A 20,355-nucleotide genomic window follows, 5' to 3' on the forward strand; every position below is an offset into this window, starting at 1 on the left:
AAAATACCTCTTTTTTCAGGAACAGCAAAAAACATTTTACTCGATTTTTATGTGACCCATTAAAAATATTTTTATATAATGTTGTTTGTTATTTTACTAGGATATTTATTTGCTCAATTACTTATCATCAAATACACGCATTACTTGTTTATTAATTAATTTCGTGTTATTTTAGTATTCGTGACTAAATCATTGTTTAATAATTTTATCAACTGAAATTAATCAACTATTATGAATTAGTAAAATTAAAATTACTTACTTTTGTAAACAAAACCGGAGTATGTGGAGTTGATATGTAGAACGCCCGAGAAACAAGACAGGTTCAATCACGAATACCAAATCAACTAAAATAATTCACGCTTTGTGACTGTAGTTGATCACGAATACAAAACTAAGTCGAAATAATCCAGTCTTTGTGCGCATTGACAGCACCTTCCCCTACTGCTGGTATGTCGTAATTGGTGATGTGTTACTGTTGTTGGTGGTGGGTGTACGTGGAGCAACTCAGAAAGACTAACTTACATCGCCATCACATTATTATTGATGGAGATTTTAAAACAGGTGTCTTTGTAGTTTGTGTAGTTTTCGACGCAGATTCCGAAAATCGCAATAACTCAATTTTGAATTATTTCGAGTTGTGCTACCCTTCATCTAGGTGTGCGATATATTATCTTAAACTATATACTCCTTAATTTTTTTAAATTATACAATTTTTTTCTTTTATATTTCATTTATTATTTTATTGATTGATTTATTATTTTATTGATTGATTTATTATTTTATTTATTTATTGTAAGAAACAAACAGCAATTTTATACAGGATGAGTTATACAAGAGGTTAAATATGAGGTGAGCCAAAATAGTTTCTTATGCTAATGTTGGTTAATACAAAATTGTAATTGGTTATAACCATTAACTGAAAATGAAATTAACAAAAAAAAATAAAAAAAAATCATATAAATATATTAGAAGGAAGAAGGAATAGGAAAGGGTACTGTGTATATAATCAACCATCACAACACGGGAATGTGCCTAGCTTGGTGGTCTTAACATACCCAATAATTGTAATAACCAAAAAAACACTGAATAAAGAAAATAAAACTTTCTTTTGCCATTATAAACATTTGATCAGAAAACTTGCACCGACCTACATGGCTAGGAATGCTATGATGAAATTTGTTGACAATACTTGTTGGGGAATTAAATTAACAAATGATTTAAATGTAAATGTGAAAGCGATCCAATGATTATTGTCATGATTCATGATCATGATATTGCTCATCAGCATTATTGAGCTCTGGCATTTTTCAGGCAGTCGTGATATTGATTTCTGTATAGGCCTGAAGCACGAGGTAAACAATCATTCCGTAAAAACAAAGTTTTTTTTCCACTATAATTCATCCATTTTAAATTTTCGACATAGTTGCGCCATTTCTTGGGCCGACTAGCAGCCAATTTCAAAGAAAATTTGTTTGAACAATTCTTCAAATTTCAACGTAAGTTTTCAAGTTCTGTGAAAGATTTTTTTCAAGTTCTGTAAATTATTTAAGTTCTGTCAAGCAACTAGCCAATAGTGATTTTATAACAGAACTTGAATAAGACTTTCACAGAACCCGAAAATGAACTTTGAAATTTGATGAATTGTTCAAATTCTCCGAAACAACCCCTCCTTAATTTATGATTTGACTGAGGATTGTACCTTCTTTCCTAGGGACTGGAGTTAACAATAACAATCTAGCCAAATACCGATCGGGTAGGCTCAAAATCTATTTCATATAGGTAGTAACTGCTGTAATTTCCTCCAATTTCATATAAATGCTCACATGTCACTAAAAGTTGTTAGAATGCATTGTCATAGACACAACGAGTCTATTTGCCGAGCTGGAGAGGTCAAATGGTCTCCCTTAACCGACCTCAATCCGGCCTGCCACGCAGCTGGAGACAAACCCACGCGCTGGAGAAAACCCCACGAGCTGGAGGGAAACCCCATGAATCCGGCCACCCCTGCCAAGTCACCAAAAGTAGCGAACCACTTGCGGTGACCTATGGCCGAGGCGTTTGTTGCCAACTGACAAAATCGTTTTTTTCTTAAATCATAAATTTGTCGTACATATATATAAAATACCTTTTGATTGTTCGTTTTTCTTAGGGTAGGTACAGCTTTTTAGCATTTTTGGACTGCACCTATGGGTAACTAACACATGAATTCTTTTATTCAGCACTCAGGGATCCAATTAGAATAAGTTGTATGTTATAAGCATCGTATATTTAAAAATAAATTAGCAATTCAGCATATCTGTGGTGAATTTATTACAAGCCGTATTTTGTGACCAAAATTAAATAGCCTGGCACTCCGCCATTTTCTTCTTACCCATCTCAGTCCCTTCCCAATATACTTCAGCATCACAAATCACAGCACACACCGATTGGGAATGCCAGTTTAAGCCGGTACTCGCCTGTGCGGTAATCATATTAAAATTCAACAGCTCCTATACCACCATCTTTCTTTAAAAAAAATTGTCTCACTGTCTTCCATTACTAATCACATTGCTATCCACCCGCCACCTTTTTAAATATTTCCCGGTGATCTAGGAAAATGGTTAGTTGTATTCTGTTCCAAATAAAATCTGATTATATTCATTTAGGATACATTCAATTACCCAATAATTGTTCCCAAAGTACCAGTAAACATCATCAGTTAACAACTGTTTGTGACATAAATTGCCACGGCCGCGGTGATAATTTAATACGGCGGTATCTGATTGCCCTTCAAATCGTTAACAGCATAATCATCCATCAAAGCTTCACGCACAATCGATCAACACTCTCGGCACGTATAACTCCTAATTGCGGCTATTGTTCCCAGGGCTGAAGCTGCAAGCTGTAACGGCTGGTAACTAACTGGTCATAGCAGTTGCTAGCCCGGTCTAGGACCCCGCGACACCGGCGAATGTTGAATGTTTACCAGCTGGGAACTGTCCTCAACATTCGTTCTTCGTCGCTGCTGTGACTCCCCTCCAAGAGAGTCCGGAGCAGAGAGGCAGGTACCTACCTATTCCATCGCTTCGCGCGTTCACCTTGCCTTGGCGCTCGCCAGTCCAACGGTGTTGCCAGAGAGAAAAGCACACGCCCGTAAAGCGTCTCAATCTGTCAAAAATAAACAAACGATTTTAAAAATTCGAACAGTTCTTATTCAAGTCTGATAAGATTCGGAAAGGAATGATATTTCCATTGTTTTAATTGAGCGTTTCGCTCGACGCGTTTTTTAATAATATTATTATTTGTAGTGCAAAATTCTAACTGTTTATTCATTATGCCGTTTGCGACAGTGTTTTTACGTCTACGATTATTATAACATGAATATTTAGCGGCGATTTGCTGGAAAAGTTGCGGCTGCACAGTCAAGGCGGGAGAAAGAACGACGGCGGAGTATTCCGATTATTTACTTCCGCGATTGTTTTTTTTTCGGAAACAGGTGGTTGTGTGTTTAGTGACTGTTATTTGGGGGATACCTACCGTAACATCTGTTTGGATTTATTTAAAGGTAAGTCAGCATTTAATATACATACCGTATTAGATTACACTATTTTCCTGGAAATTTGACAATAACAGCAGTGGTCTGTAAAACACTGTAATTAAAACTATACGTTATCGTGTGCTGACTTAATAGCCGACCAATATGAACGACTTTTCTAATTTGTAACCTTTTTCAAATAAATTAGTAAATTTCCAATACCTGAGTGGAATATGCTTTCAGTATTGCCCTGGTGAGAGTTAACTTATATATTCGAAATGTTGCTCGAAATGGATTTAGCTTTGTTTAGTGACCACTTTTGAACCTTCGCCTTCCCCTTCTTCTCCCTGTTCTCACTACGTTCAGCCTTAGAACATTCCGCTAATTGGGGGTGCCATAGTCTCACAGGCTCCGGGAATTTGGGACTTTTGTGAGATGTCAGTCACATAATAATATCTCAGTGGTGCCAATGTCTTCAACTATGTTTGTATGTATGTGCATTTGAACATCAGTAACTTGTGATTTGAACAGTTGTTCTGATTTTGGGTTTTTAGAACTTTTGTGTTTGTAAAACAGAACTACTTGTACGTTTGTTTTTTATTTGTCCTCGCCATAGACCGGTTTCGTAACCATGTTTATTTTAATATTTAATATGTTGTTAACTAATCAAATATACCAACTCGTTCCCAAAACTCTCTATATTAGTAATATTATTACAAGAATATCACAGTACTACCTCGATTAAAAATGTCGTCAGGTTCCGTTGAACATGTTTTTTTGGAGATAAAAATAATATCAGATTTGTAGTTAATTATTACAAAAAAGAGACAAAACAAAATAGAAAAAAAACTATCACGCCAATAACGAAGGGATTTATTCAACCTGGGTAGTTTTTTTTTTCACAAATCAATTAAAATAAATAATAATACAGGTTGTCGCCTCTAGCGGTTTATATAATGAAAAACTTGATTATTATTTAGAAAACACCATTTTAGAAAATACAGGGTTTCAATGCTACCGCGGTAGCTCAGTGGTGATAGTGTTACACACACCCACAGAATTTTTGTTATGAATATTATGATTTGTTGATTATCAACATGTAATTCAGAGAGAGTTAAAATAGCTTTCAGATCTCTCGAATCTTCGATAGTAATTATTATGTTTCTTATTTTAATTCGGTCCTATCCTAATGCAACAAATGCCGAAATAAACATTTTTAGTAAATGGTTTATGGATGTGTTATTCGACGTGTTACTGTATTTTCTTGCACCTTATTATGTATGTAGGTGGTTCTCATTTCCATCCAGGTAAATGATTCTCAAACAGTAACGCACTGATTATTTTTATTTATTTTTATTATGATTTGTATCAGCGTGCTCTACCTAACGGTACTTCTCGGCTCTCAGCTCGCAGCTCTCAGCTAGCAGCTCTCAACTCTCAGCTCTCAAATCTCAGTTCCCAACTTTGAATAGCATCATTTCGGACAGGCTATAAGAATAACTGAGAAAAGATACTATAGAACTAGAGAAGCGACAAAGCTGATCACCCATTTAAGTTTACGAAATAAAATAAAAACATATTATAAACTAGCTGTAATCCGCCACGCGTTGCTGTGGCTCAGTCTGTCTGTGCAGATAGAGAAACAATCCATGTTGCTTTTACGTCCAACAGATGGCACTGTTTTCCAAAAAACTTGTTTTTACCTGTCACAGGATTGACATCTATATAATATAGGTATATAAAACGATACGCGTATTTGAATACAACGTTATGTCAAATTTTTAAAGCAATCGGTGAATAACTTTTGGAGATTTAACATTTTGAACAAACGAACATTTACTTTTTTATTTATATAGATAGTTAATAAATAACATTATTGATACACGTGAAGTTATGAAAGGCCCCTTTTTGTTTTTTTGGTTTTTGTTTTGCTATTACCAATGACAGCAGTTTCGCCTTTCGAGGACATTGTCGAATTATAAAACTAATTTTCTTACCATCGGCTTCAAAATAGACACTAAACTAAATAAAAAAACGCAATCCTGTAGTTCGCCTTGAACACATTTCTTGTTTTATCAATTTTCATACATATATTCTCACTCAGATTTCTTCTACTTTTAGTTTTCACCATATTTATACCTACTTCATAATATCACACATCAAGTACCGAAAAGAGTTACAAGACTCTCAGTTCAAATAGTTATTGTCCACGTGAGAATGTTTTAAGAAAAGTGTACATGGACCTTAATTGTACTTAAATGAAATCCTGACGTCTATCTAAAGGACGCCTAGAATTACATTTTCTGGGACAAAATATTAAATTTATTTGAGCTGCTGTGATACACATTCATTTTTTGAGGATTTTAGATAGTTGTGTACTAGATGTGCGATGAATCTAATTTTGCTACATCAATAGGTAATAATTAATAATTGAGGCAAGAGGACAAGAGTACAGGCCTTTGACGCGCGACGTATTTTGAAGTGTCACGTGATCAAGTCAGTGCCACCGAGTAACGATGGTTTACAAATGGTGGCTATCGTTGTTGTTGATTCTCGCTGTTACTGCTGATTTTTATGTTAGTTTACCGCAAGCATATTAAATAAACAGAGTGATTAGACTATTTTAAACAGTGAAGTTTACATAGCGACAGCACTGACTTCATAATTTTGCGGTAAAATATTACAACTCAAGTGCTAAATTGATTTTAAATTCCAGAAGTTTTGTGTTAATTTGAAGAACTAACAGTTAGTCTAAAATTAATGGATTGTGATCCGCATTGTGCCACAGAACTTCCAAATGCATTCGACAAACGAAAATGTTTTAGGTAAAATAATTTTAAAACTACCCATGACAATTGTTGAATTATAATTTGTATACTCGTAAACGCCCGAATAAGCTTGCTTCGTGACTGTTTTATTTTGAATCAGACATGCAACATGCAACAGGAATAGATGATTACCTCCCGAGTCCTGAGTCAGGTGTGTTGCGTAATTTGAACCCCAAATCATTCACCGGAAAGAAGGGTTTATTATTTTTAGGGTCCTTCCTTGACGCCCTTACAGCCACGTTCTGCACGCATCGTGTACTATATTACATTAATATCAGGGGATGTTAGGTGTTCTGTTACGCTGTTAAATAAAAAGTTCACAATAATAATAAAGCGTGGCTATTTTATATTCTGCCATTTTTTGAGAAATATTGTCTTGGAGACGCTGTACAAATAAACGTACAAAAAAATCACGAGGCTTTAAACTAATTCACAAATTGATGTTAAATACTGGCAATTAAAAACATTTGTTGACATATTTGTTATTTTCAAAATGGCAGCAATCATAAAACACGCGTAAATTTTACATGCAGGGACGTTAACGGTTTCAAAATGGCGATCACAAAACACTTGTGGGTTTCAATTGGGGTACTTAGATATTTCAACCGGGAAAAATACAATTATTTACACATTTATATAATACGTATCGTGTTAAACAATATAATATTTATAACAGCGAAGTGGTTTCTTCTCATATTTAGCCCCACGTTTGGCGCCAGAATACAACAACTAAAAATCGCTTCAAGGCGATGCACTACGTCGTGTAGTATTTTAAATTGAGCCGCTATCAATAACAACCCTTACGTAGATGGCGATAAGGTTTAAATTCCCGCTTAACACCATCCGCCTGTTTTGATTTATGCAAGAAAAAAACATGGCCAAAAAGTGCCTTTTATTTTATTTTGTGGATGTTCAGGCATAAATATTTTTTTTTCGATGATTTTATAAATAACTTAATTCTACTCGCAGTATTTAATTAAAGCATCTGAAACATTTCTAGGCGACCAAATTTTCAAACCAAAAACACATGATTTTGCATTACTACGTATGGCATCGCCGCCGTAAGAAGTTTGGACCTCTTGTGATGTTTTTTAAAAGTTTTTCTACGTAGGTGTACGAATATTTATGAAAACTAAATTTTACTATGGGTATGTACCTAGAATCTAGATATTTACACGTCACGTATCTTGACATGGCTTAACTTACATATCTTGATTCTTACCCATTCTAAAACATGCTTCTATGTTTACTTATATAATAAAACACATTTTTAAAGATGAGGTTAGGTTTGGTTGTCAAAATAATTCCATATAATACGTAAGTACAGACCCTTGCTTGTGTAGTGATGTATTGGATGGATAAAAACATAATTTAATTTAACAATATGTACCTACTGTATTTATGATTTTTATTATTCTTGTGTAAAAGCAATAAATATTTTTTTTTAAATTGTGAGATGAAGAATGAAAAATTTACTATACAATTACAATAAAAAGTTTTTGTCGTCAAATAGCCACCCAGCGCCATTTTGTTTTTTTGCTATTCGAAAGGTTTGACGTTAAACGCCGATTCTCTGCACGTTTCAGCTTTCTATCAAATTGTAATAAGCTGAAAAGATTAACAACATGATAATTGTCCTCTTCTACCGATCACAATTTGTTCAAAAGCTGCAATGGACTAAACCGTCATTTAGCGGGAAACTTTCAACTGTCAAAAAACAAATGGCGCTGAATTGTCATTTGATGACTTTGTCGCATGTGAATTTCTGCCAAACAACTGGGCCTTAATAATTTAAACAAACTGTGATGTCACATATTTACAGATGTCGTGGGCTGTGGAAGAGTCCACTTTTTTAGTACAAACTATCTGAAGTTAAAAAATCAAAAGAGATCTATGCCTGGACAATGTATACGGAAAATATTAATTTTTGGTTTACTCTTTCTGTAACTCCGGGTCTATGAACTGAAGAAATTTCCTTTTTTCGATTTTATTTGATTTTCAAAATTAGAACTGATTACTGAATAATAATTATTCGGACAAGCGATAAAGTAGGTACCGAATATTTTTTTAATTTTAATTATACAATAGAAATGTGTACTTATTTTATGTGAAATGTTTTTGAAAGGCAAATATTATTATAATTTACTTTCAGCTTCACAAATCCAACAACAATTATACCCATTCATTATATTTTCACGGGTAATCCCAATTAAAATCCCAATTTCAAATTACGCATTTAGTCCCATTTGAGTCGGGTTGTTATGCGTTAGATTTCCGTCCAGCCCAAAAATATAATTGAAATTTGATACATTTCAGTAAAGTTATTTGATTAAATATGGATTTTGTGCTTTCCCACATCCAAATTTTTACGTAACACGTGTTTTCGTTTGTATTTTTAACATTAAAAAAAACAAACGAGTGTTTACATCTCGTGCGTCTTAACTGATGAAATGTTGTTTTTTTAAATTTTCATAATGGTAACTCTGTATAAATAAATTCCATCATTGATAATTGTACAACATAATCTGGCATGACCTTCCCTCCCATCAACTTATGGAGTAATTACTCCACCTTAGATTAAGCCCGGGTAAACTTTACAATAGAGAACACCCGCCATCTTGGGAACCTTCCCGAAACCAACCATCTACCAACAAACCTGCCATTAGCCCGGTACCTACCCGAAATTTTAATTAGTATTCCACTAACAACATGAGAGTTTGATGGGTAAATAAATATAGAATACTCGCTCTTTAATTACGTTCAAGTAGGTACTTACGTAAATTTGAACGTGACCACAATTTAATCACATCAGATATAGCGTAGGTTAAAAGTTTAAATTCTTTGGTAAATTATACTGAAGATTACATATGTTTTAAATATTAGTACGAAGGAATGCACACATTTAAAAAAAAAAGTATGAACCTAATAATATTTAATGATTTACGAGAGCCCAGTTTAATGTTCAACGTTATGTAGTTTTATTCTAATTTAAAAACGTTGCGTTATTATTAAATAACTAATATTAAAATTGTTTTGTCACATTTTTAATATTATGTAATATGAAAGATTTTTTTAAACGAAATATTTGCATAAGGTAAATTTGAACGTAAAATGATATACTGTCACATTCAGTAGAAAACTAACATTTATATTTTGATGGCTTTTGGTTTAGAAGTGAAAGATATTGATTTAAATTTATATTATTACCACCGCCAGGCTTTCTTTGTAGGCAGAGAATTTATTTTATTTTATTTACGTGCATACCTTACAAGAGTCCCAAATGCTCCCAACCGTCTGGAGCCAGTGAGACTATGGCATCCCCAATTGGAGCATGCTGTCAGTCTGAAGGTAGTGTGGAAGGGAGGGAGATGGGGGAAGAGGAAGTGGGGAAGTACCTGGCTATTCAGATCTGGTCACCAAACAAGACAGCCATTTCAAGCAATGTTTCAATTCTGAATGGTGGTCTTACACCAGGGCGATACTGAGAGTATCTTCCACCCTGGAATGTGCTGAAAATACACTGTATATTATTTTAAATGAATACATTGTGAAATAACACAAATTAATCAAATAAAATTGACTTGTAAATTAAAAAAAATAACAAAAACTGATATCTGTAATTAAGAGAATATTAGACATTCGTCAGTTTGACGGCTAATAATATGAATCCTTCAATTATTGATTCATATTAACGGTGTAACTTAACACTAAAAGTAAATTGATGTTTATGTGTTTTTTTGATCCAAGAACTATCAAATACAGATACTGTAATATTGGAAGTGAAATGTCAATTCATTTGCAATATTAAATAAATTCATACATATGTAACCTTTAGTTTTGACAACGTATTATCACGGACTAGCCTCGAGTAAACAATCAGAACCATTAGGCATCTAGCTCTCGAAGTTTCTTTATCCATGTGTTTTGTATAAAATTATCTATGATAAACAGGTTTGTGGCTAATTTTGATATAACAGCAAGCCGATTGCATGGATAACTCCTTTCCACAGATAAAAAATGTGGCTTAGGTCAAATTAAATTATCTATTCTTCATCGTGACCGCAGAACGGCGAAGAGAATTATAAATAAAACACGGTGAGTTCATTGATTCGGAAATAAATTTATGAATAGAAGTACCACTACCCGGCTTTGCCCATGTTTCATCACTCTTTTTTCGAAATCTTTTTTTCCATTTGCAAAATGTGGAATAAATAACGTGGCCTCTTTTCGTATTTTTTAATAGTTATATCACGATAGAAATGAAATTGAAAGCTGAAAATAAATTCGTTAACAAAAATGCATGATACCAGAGCTCACTATTTGAGAGTTTTTGCTTGATCATATATACACTGCAAGCGATTTTAGCTTAATTGTCAAGAAAATTGAGCTTGGTTATTTTAAGATAGGTTAGGTTAGGTTGAGTTAGGTTAGGCTAGGCTAGGGTAAGCTAGGATAGGTAAGGTTGATTCTGCTTACATTTACAAAAACTGGAAAATAGTAAACCCGATGAAAGCATTGTTAATAACATTAAAATTCTTAAATTGATCGTTTTTTTTTAAATTTCACACTCCGGTTTCAATCAAGAATCCAGAGCATACCAAATCACTGCTTACAATTTCTTATTGGATCTAGATATTGAATTTTTTTCTATTTGACATCTGATTTATTTGTTTTCACTGTCTCACGTCACCCCAACGTGGTTTTAATGTCAATGTGATTCAAGAAAGCATACGGCAATATAGAAAGGAAACAACAAATTACTCAATAAACATGTATCAGAACGTGAACATATTATATAATCAAATGAACTCAGGCAAATTTTCAATTGGCTTTGAAAAAATTCCGTGATATGTTTTTCTAAAAGAATACTAAAACCTTATGTACGAACAAAATATACACGTGTTTGCAGGTACCATCTCATGTTGTCGCCATATGAAAAACTATCATTTTTATTAAGTAAAACAAAGAGAATAATAATAAAGCTGTATCTAGTGCGACTATTTTTATCATTTTTGCTATTTGTTTTTGGGGTGTTATGCCGTGTTGCGCTAACTCCTTCTTTAGCCAACGTTTCGGACAGCATTGCAGTGTCCATCATCAGGGCAAATGTGTTATTTAAATAAAATACTTTTTGCCGTGAAAATCTTAAATCATATTTCATCCTATCATTAGGTATATAAATAGTGTTTTTTTAATGCTGCATTTTTGAAAAAAAGATTTAACAGTTTGAAAATTGTCTTTATTTGATTGATTGCCTTACAAATGCTTTATGAACCTAAATAATTTATTTATTTAACATTAATGTAAGTAGGTACCTAACACAGAAAAGTTCTGTATTGAGCATTAATGAAAGTAGATTCCTAACACAGACATGTTCTGTATTGACCATTAGTGTAAGTACCTACCTCATAAAAGTTATGTATTGAACATTAATGTAAGTAGGTACCTTACAGAGAAAAGTTCTGTATTGACCATTAATGTAGGTAAGTACCTACCCCATAAAAGTTATGTATTGAAAATTAATTGAAATAGGTACCTAATACAGAAAAGATCTAATATTGTATTGAACATTAATGTAAGCAGGTACATAACACAGAAAAGATCTGCATTGAACATTAATGTAAGAAGGTACCTAACACAAAAAGCAACTGTATTGAACATTAATGTGAGCCTAACTCAAAAGATTTATGTAATTAACATTAATTAATATTCACCCAATTTGGCAAGGTAACCACTTAGTTAGTATTACTTACGTATTTAAGTTGCCGTGATGGAAAGCAATTCATTTTCATGTTTTTTTTTTAACATTTAACTGTCGTATAAATGACATGATAATCAATTTATTGTAGACAATAATCATGTTGATTTCATCGTTTTTCTTGTAGAAGTGGATCCTTCGGATTATGAAACTGTAAAAATACTATAAAAATATTACCTCGAGAGCAGATACTATTATTATGTAACATAGTACCAACCGTGTGTAGACGATTATCGTTAAATATTTTAAAATAGAATTTCGTTTGTCTGAAACAGCAGAATCTCTCGAACGATGAAAACTGGATGATACTCCCAGACATGAACATAATATAGCCTTTTCCATCTGGAATTAAACTCATCCAGTAATTTCCATCATGAGGTAGAGAGCAAGAAGTAAAACTAGTATTATTATTCAAAATAGTTCAAATGCATTTTGTTTTAATTATATTTTGCTTTGATTTAATGTTAAGCTTTCGCCTGTCGGTCTTTGATTACTTGATTACTTTAGTTTTTTTTTTAAATCAACGGCAGATAGTTCTTAGTAGTAAAATAATATCTCTAAATGAGTAATTCAATGTATTAATTGTACATTAATTTTAAAGATGAACACCTGGTCGTCAAAACACTGGTGACTAGTGCAACACGTCCTCTATAAATATCTCTTTTAATCGGAATGAGCTTGGTGCACGAAAATCTGAGAAATCACTAATACTCATAGAAATAATTTCTCGTCCGTTCCTTTAATGGCGCAGCCACCCATTGTTTGAGTAAAATAATGTTATAATTATTACTAAAGCGAGGATTTCACAGTAGTTACGCCCAGGTATCTCCGCAGATTCCATCTCTCTGCGTTCTATCTCTGCTGTCTTACACCACGTCTGCACCCGGCTTTGCGACAATTCGAAAAAACGCCAACGTTGCTATAGTTACTCTCAACTGTTGAATATAACCGTTGAAAATAACGTTGATGTTGACGCGAACGCTAACAAAAATAATAAATAACGATTCTAATAATATTTAACTAGCCTGATAATATTGGGAATAAGACTGTACACATCGCTTACCGACTATAAGAAATGCCTAGAATATTTCAACTTGGAAACATTGTTAACGTCGTGACAAAAATGACACCAAATTTATTTTCAAAATTTATTTATTTATTGATACATTACTCTACAGTACTTTACATTTTAATTCAGCAACGTTGGCCTCACTGGGTTGTTCACCCGTGCTGAGGCCCCCATTTTAAAATATGCGAATTTATACATTTAAACAAAAAACAACATTAAAATAAAGATAAATTTACATCAAAAATAAAGATTAGAAATCAAAATCCAATTCTCACACCAAAATAAAAACATTAGAAGAGAATGGAAATCGGCATTTACAATGATCTATGTGCTTGTGCGTGCCGCTTGCCTTATACATTTTTTGTGTTGCGTTTTATTTATTTATTACTATTATTATTTTTTATTTTTTTATTTTTTATTATAAATGAACATGTAGTATCTTTCCTCTTGGCTTCAATAAAAATCAATATCAATCACTCTCTACTAATAAACAACGAAAGTTTCCATATTCCTTTTCAAAGAACCAACTTAACCTTCTCCGAACCTCTGATGCGAATGTTTACATACGTGATCGGACCGAAATATTATAAACATTAAATTTATATATATATAAAGTTAATGCCATCTAGTTGTTATAACAAACGGCAAGTTATACACGGTGTCCCAAACTTGTTAATCTAACATTAGGAGTCGATTTTGTGGTATAAATTTGTATGATAACATTTGATTACTAAGCGTAGACCCGTTTCAAAAGTTTTTTTTAACCCCGTAGTTGTCGAAAAATGACAGAAAAGTATAAAATATCGCACTAAAAATAGCACTCGGATGTAAAAATATAACAGTTTCCCGCTTGTACTACGAGTTTCCGGACACCGTATATTTTAATACGGTGCTAGGTAACTCTGCAATGCTTCCACATACTGATAAAATATCTGCGGTAGTCACCTCATGGTTAATATGCCAGGCAGACAACACATAATCGACACTGCTTCTAGACATATTTAGAATAATTTTCTCTCAAAGAAATCTCACAATCTCATTAGAAATCTTCGTGCAATTAATGCATTGCAATTGGCTTCGTTTAATTGTTTTAGTTGGAAATAAGAAATTGATTAGTTAACCAGAAATATAAATAGCAATAGGAACAATATATCTATATATAATGCCATTCTTATGTCAATAGGTTTATACTTTTCCAAGAATCTACTCCAATTAATTGTAAACTAGTTATTGAACATATGTTAATTATTAAATACATTTATTTGAATTTCACTTTTGTTTTCGGTACTGAATGATTGTAATTCTTTGAAGCGGAAATTAATCCACTTTCCGACATCCGATGGAGCTGAAACTCAGCAGATAGACTTGTTGTCAATGATAATGCATTTTATCTACTTTTGGTGGCAATCACGTATACACACGCAGACATGTACGCATTTCTCTGAAATCGGATGACATTACTGCAGTTAATATGTGTAATTAATGTCGTTCCTACCCGATCGGCATTTGGCGTGGTTGGTAGAGTTGTCGACTCCAGTTCCTGGGTATGAAGGTTCAATTCTCATTCAAATTTTTAGTTTTAAAATTCATTTTATAATGGATGTAATTTGATTTTTTACGTATTGTTTTTTTTTTTTAAATTACAAACATAATTAATCTACAGATGATTTAGACATAATATGCCATAGTGATCAATTATAATTCTCACCTTAATTCTTATATTAATTCTTATTATTTACCTTTGAACAAAAATAGTAAAATTATATGTCGTATTCATGTCATATTATAATGATATTATATCATATCTTATAGCCATAAATGCTAAACTAACTAACTAACCATCACGCCGGTAGGCAGAAAGGACGGACCGCCAAGAAACTCGGACTTGGCACACACTTCTTGCCTCATCCACAATCATACATCGTCTCATACATACTTTTCTATTATTCTGACTCTTGACATGGCACGACTCAAGTATCTGATTCACTTGATCGTGCCATGTCTTCCTCGGGCGTCCCCAACTTCTGTTACCATTCGCATTTGCTTCATATATTCTCCTTACACTCCTTTCTTCGCTCATTCACTCTACATGCCCAAACCATCTAATCGTCCCTTTCTTAATCTTACTCATTACGCATACATTATTTGCGGATCTCCACATTTTTCACAAGAACTTACATGGTTTTACCACACATAAGCTGCAGGGATCTCATTTTTACAGCATTCAGTCTAAACCATTCTTTCTCTGTCAGTTCCATGCCTCACTTCCATACATCAGAGTAGGTACCAGCACTCCATTGTGCTCTGTTAACTTCGCTTCTTCGGACAATTTTTTATTAGCGCCAATTGCGTTCATTCCCCAATTAATCGAGTTACTTGCATTTACCCTATTTTCAATATCTCTGTCAGAATTCCCATCTCTCGTAAACATACGAGTACTTTCTAAATTCTAACTTTTATTTCACTGTTAACTTTTAGCTACACATATTTTAACGATTAACTTTATACACCATGTTATATAACAAATAATAATGATCTTCAAAGACGTTAAAATACTTTTCCAATCTTTATTCCAATTATACAAGAAATGTTCCAAAGCAAATATGGCGAGGTTATTCACCACTATCCAATATTTTTATAGCAAAAAGATACAAATATTGGCTCCATTTACAGCATATTTAATGGAAACAGATTGCAACATTTAATGCTAATCTTTACCCAATATTACATAAACCATCAGACCTGATTAATATGCCAGATACAGCTTATTTCAGAGAAGTGCAAGTTACATAAAAAGGGTAAAAATATGTTCTTTCACCTCTTATCGATTGGTGTACTTAATATGTCCCGTTTTATCAGTTTTAATTAGAATTACGTGTGATTTGAACACGGTGAATCTTGCACGAGTTTTGGATAGTACCTAGTTATGTAAGATTTGCTATGGGTGATCTTGTTTAGTTTTCAGATATTAGACTTTGAACATTGGAGCATCTACATCAGAGGTTCCCAACCTTTTTGGGCCCATTGCCCACTTTTCAAATGTATTTTTCATATATAATATTTCGTTGGGAATCCATCCAAAATACCAAACATATAATGTTTTACTAGGCCCAGTGAAAAAACAAATAAATCTCGATGATTCTTATCGTCTATAAAGTTACATTCAAAAAAAAATTATTGTCACGAAATCTCTTGGATTTTTATGATAACTTCATGTTGCATCAAACGTAGAATCTAAACAAAAAAAACGTTGAATTATCTACATTTTTCATATATTTGAGATTTTCACGGCAAAAAGTATTATTGTGATGTAATTTTGGGGTATTACGCCGTGTAGAGCTACCTCCTTCTTTAGCCAACATTTCGGACAGCATTGCATTCTCCACCATCAGGGCAGATGTGTAAAGATTGTGGTTAAGTTTGTGCTTATGTATGTAGACGTGATACTATATTCTTTTGAGTATGTAAACTCGACCATCCTGATAAATCGGAAATTGTATTAAATTCGCCCAAAGCACTTTAGCTCACACTTTAGGCGATATAGCCAACATTAGGAATCACTAGATAAACTAAAAACTAATAAATTCGATCTTAACAGTTAGCGTCTCTTTATTAGGCTATTATTAAAACGCCGAATTTATATTCTGTTTAGAATACACCATTGCGTGTTCTGATGTGTACACAGGCACAACTTTACGTAAAATATGTATGTATGTGGATGCCGTCTATCTATATACCTGCTGATTACCAGTTCATGCAGATAAATGACCAGCTATTCTGTTCAACGGTACTTCTTGATTTGCGCATCTGGAAAATATCACCTTTGCTGTTCTTCACACATCCATGTCGGGGGCTTAGGATCACAGGGGACTAACTACAAAAAAATTGGGGATTCGTTAATTCCATAATCATATTTACTAGTGACACGAAGCTATATCTCGTACATACAGCCGTTTAAGAGATACAGTTGGGCATAAGGGTGGGAATATGAGCATGCCAATCTTTATTTGCGTTTATCTCAAAACCATGTTTTTGTAGATCCTAAATCCCCAATGTTTGTCTGTGATATTAATTTTACTATTCATTACAATGCAGAGTGGCAGAATTTGAGCAGAGCCGTAACATTACGACTCTATGTTTGTAAATTTGTGCACAGTTAACTTAATAATAATCAATTAAATTCGTTGGAAAATGAAAAATGTTTTTTTTTTGTGTGAATTGATTTTAAACGTTCATAAATACTATGACAAATATCTTGACTTGCTTATGAATGTTCATTAAAATCAGTTTGAAGCCACGGTAAGGTTCATTAATTATGACAACACCTAGACTTAAAAAGACAAATTGAACATTTATCAAATGTCACATGCATCAAATTTCAGTATCGGGTTACAAACAGGGATTTGGAAAATTGAAACACGTTTTTATCAGCTAATTGAACCGTATATCACAACTACAATTTGATGTTCCTTCATTTATTTCTAGTACCTACCTACATATTCAATTGAAAAAAAGTATTTGACGGTGGGATATTATTAATGTTGCCATATACATAAATAAATACGAAGGTGTGTAGGTACCTACTAGGTGGATGAGACAACAACCACATAGGTGATTAGTAGGTAGGTATAGGTATAAGACTAGCTTTGTCGCATGGCGGTCGCTTACCTCTGCCAATCCTGATTCTGTGGGAGCCTCCCTTTATTCAAAACATTGCAAATTTATCGAGTTCTATTTTTAAAATTGATCTGATTTATAAGTACGTACCTACTACATGCATAGCTTCACAAAATAGAACATTAAGGAATGGTACATATTTGTTTTAGATTGTTAAAGTAAAACGATTATTTTTAATCTTTAATGATATGTGTTTGCATAATGTTACAAATTTTGTTAAACTTCGCATTATTATAAACTAGCCGACGTGTACCCGGCGTTACTAGGGGTTATTCTTAGGATATAGACACATACCTTCGCGGACTTCTCTGTAGGCCTTTTTAAGATATACAATTCCGTAGTACATTATTTTGATGTATCTCATAAGGTTTAGCCAGGGTTAGCAATGTAAATGCCCGAAAATATTTTATATATGGTTTGATTAAAAAAAATTGACTTTTTTCTATTTTTTTGTAAACATAGTATGAACTTATTTTATACATAAACCTTCCTGAAGAAAATCTATAAAATATAGTGAAAACCATATCAAAATCCGTTGCGTAATTTATAACAGACGCGGATAGCGAATTTATTTTATACTATTTAGAGATTATTTCCTCCATAAATGATGCTATTTTTAACTTATTTTGCAAAATTTTTCACCATTCAAAAATTATAATGTTCTCAAAACGCTAAATATCTGTCGTGCCACTTAAATAAACTTTACAAACTAGTGGTACAGAAAACAAGAACTCTTTTTTAATGCTACGAAACTTATTGGAGAATTATGGGAATTTTTGGGTTTCGAGTTCAAATATCGGTCAAACGAGAACACATTTTCCTGTATTTTTCTAGTATATTATAATGCGACTTGATAATTTTTGATTTTTAATTTCCATTATTATTCAATTTATATATGTAAATGTTTGTTTGTTTGTTTGTCCCCTATAGAAAAAAAAAGTGGGTGTGTCAAGCCTACGCAAGACAGAAGTGAAACTTCTAGTATTCCTCTCTCTCTATTTTCATTTCATCATCTCTATTTTCTCTCTTAGGTTAGTTTGAAAATTAGAGGTTAAATAATTCAACGACGAAGCATGGATTTGCTTTTTCTAATATTTTCTTATAGATGAATGACGTTCGATTAATGTATAGTTCCAAAAATTTTCAATTTATTCACAAGTATACAATATTACATAAATAACAATATTACAATTAAAAATTACAAAGAAATTACAATGACAATTTACCAATCATGTGCCATTTTCATTGTCAATTTCATGAATATCATTTCCTAATGTCGTGATAATTGGGTTATGGTAACTAAAGTGCGAGATATATACATGAGCACTTAAATCCTTAATGAATCGTGCAAAAACTGCATCGATTGTTGTCCCGTGTCGGGAGAGAACGTTCGTGAGCGGCTCCCCCACCTCAACAAGCGCATATGGTGAGAGAGGGACAGTGAACGGTGAGCGGTGGTGGGGGTACCCGCATTTTCGTGTCGATCCTGACTCGGTTTTACTCCGTCCCCGAAAATTCATTACGCGCCTAAAGAAGTTTCACTTCAAAAAAAATACAGGATCGATTTCGCTAAAAAAATCTAAGTTTATTCCTATTATTGCCAAGAATGTCTAGATAGTGGTTTAGTGGTAGAATAAATCGGGGACGCCCGGGAAAGACTTCGCATTATCTCTAAACTAGATTGAGATTCGGATTCAAATAAAATTCGATATAATGTAGTTATATTTGTAAACTTTTCAATCTTTAGAATAATATTATCTCCACCTAAAAAATATACCCAGTTTTCAGGTACATTAGAATTCACAACATCAAAACTTTACTGCATGCCATTCATAACCCCTAACAATGCCGAGTACACGTCAGTAACATATTTAATAAATATTGGTTAGATGTTACTTTCTATCTAAAATAAATTCTTTCTCAATCACTCATTTTTTAAAAGCATAAAATAATTAATTAAAAATAACCAGTTTCGGCTCGCGTAGTGCAATGCTTAGTAATGGATTGCTGTTGACAAATATGTACTTAATGGTTATGAATAACCACGAAAGTCACGTAAATGTAATTCTCATTAAATATTGGAAGAAGAATTCGATACTTAACTGAACGGGGTTAAGGCCAACGACCAGGGCAATTATTTTTAATAAAGTGAAATATCAAGTTGTCTGTAAAATGATAATGGCTACCTTTATGGATGTTTTTGGTACACCAGTGTTAAATAAATTTCTTAAATGGTTTTTCATATTGAATATAATATAAATAATGTTGTCTTATTTTTTTTACTGTTAAGTTTACCCATCTTAAATCTCCTTACTACATGGTAAATTCAATAATAATATGATTTTAATATTGTTATGTCACCCAAAACATTCGAAACCTAAAAAGTTTACAGTTTAGATGAGTGTTTGGATCATTTCTGAGCCGTTCTTGTGAACAATCCCAAAATGACGTAGATTATTTTATTAAAAGCATTTGTATCCTACATTTTAGAACTTTATTTTTTTCGTAA

At 33.0% G+C, this 20,355-nt stretch overlaps 1 protein-coding gene across 6 annotated transcripts in view; it reads left to right on the top strand.

Annotated features, from left to right (window-relative positions):
• The first annotated feature begins 3,110 nt into the window (after positions 1 to 3,110).
• Positions 3,111 to 20,355, top strand: part of LOC149425479 (uncharacterized) — a 258,418-nt gene continuing 241,173 nt past the window's right edge. For all 6 annotated transcript variants that reach the window (XM_089650683.1, XM_089650682.1, XM_089650687.1 and 3 more), the window contains exon 1: positions 3,111 to 3,544. The gene's annotated coding sequence lies outside the window, so the exon portion shown is untranslated. The remainder of the gene's footprint in view (positions 3,545 to 20,355) is intronic.

This window comes from Hesperophylax consimilis, chromosome 3 (genome assembly GCF_061612785.1).
Source record: "Hesperophylax consimilis isolate HC1 chromosome 3, BYU_Hcon_1.0, whole genome shotgun sequence".
Taxonomy (NCBI): Eukaryota; Metazoa; Arthropoda; class Insecta; order Trichoptera; family Limnephilidae; genus Hesperophylax; species Hesperophylax consimilis.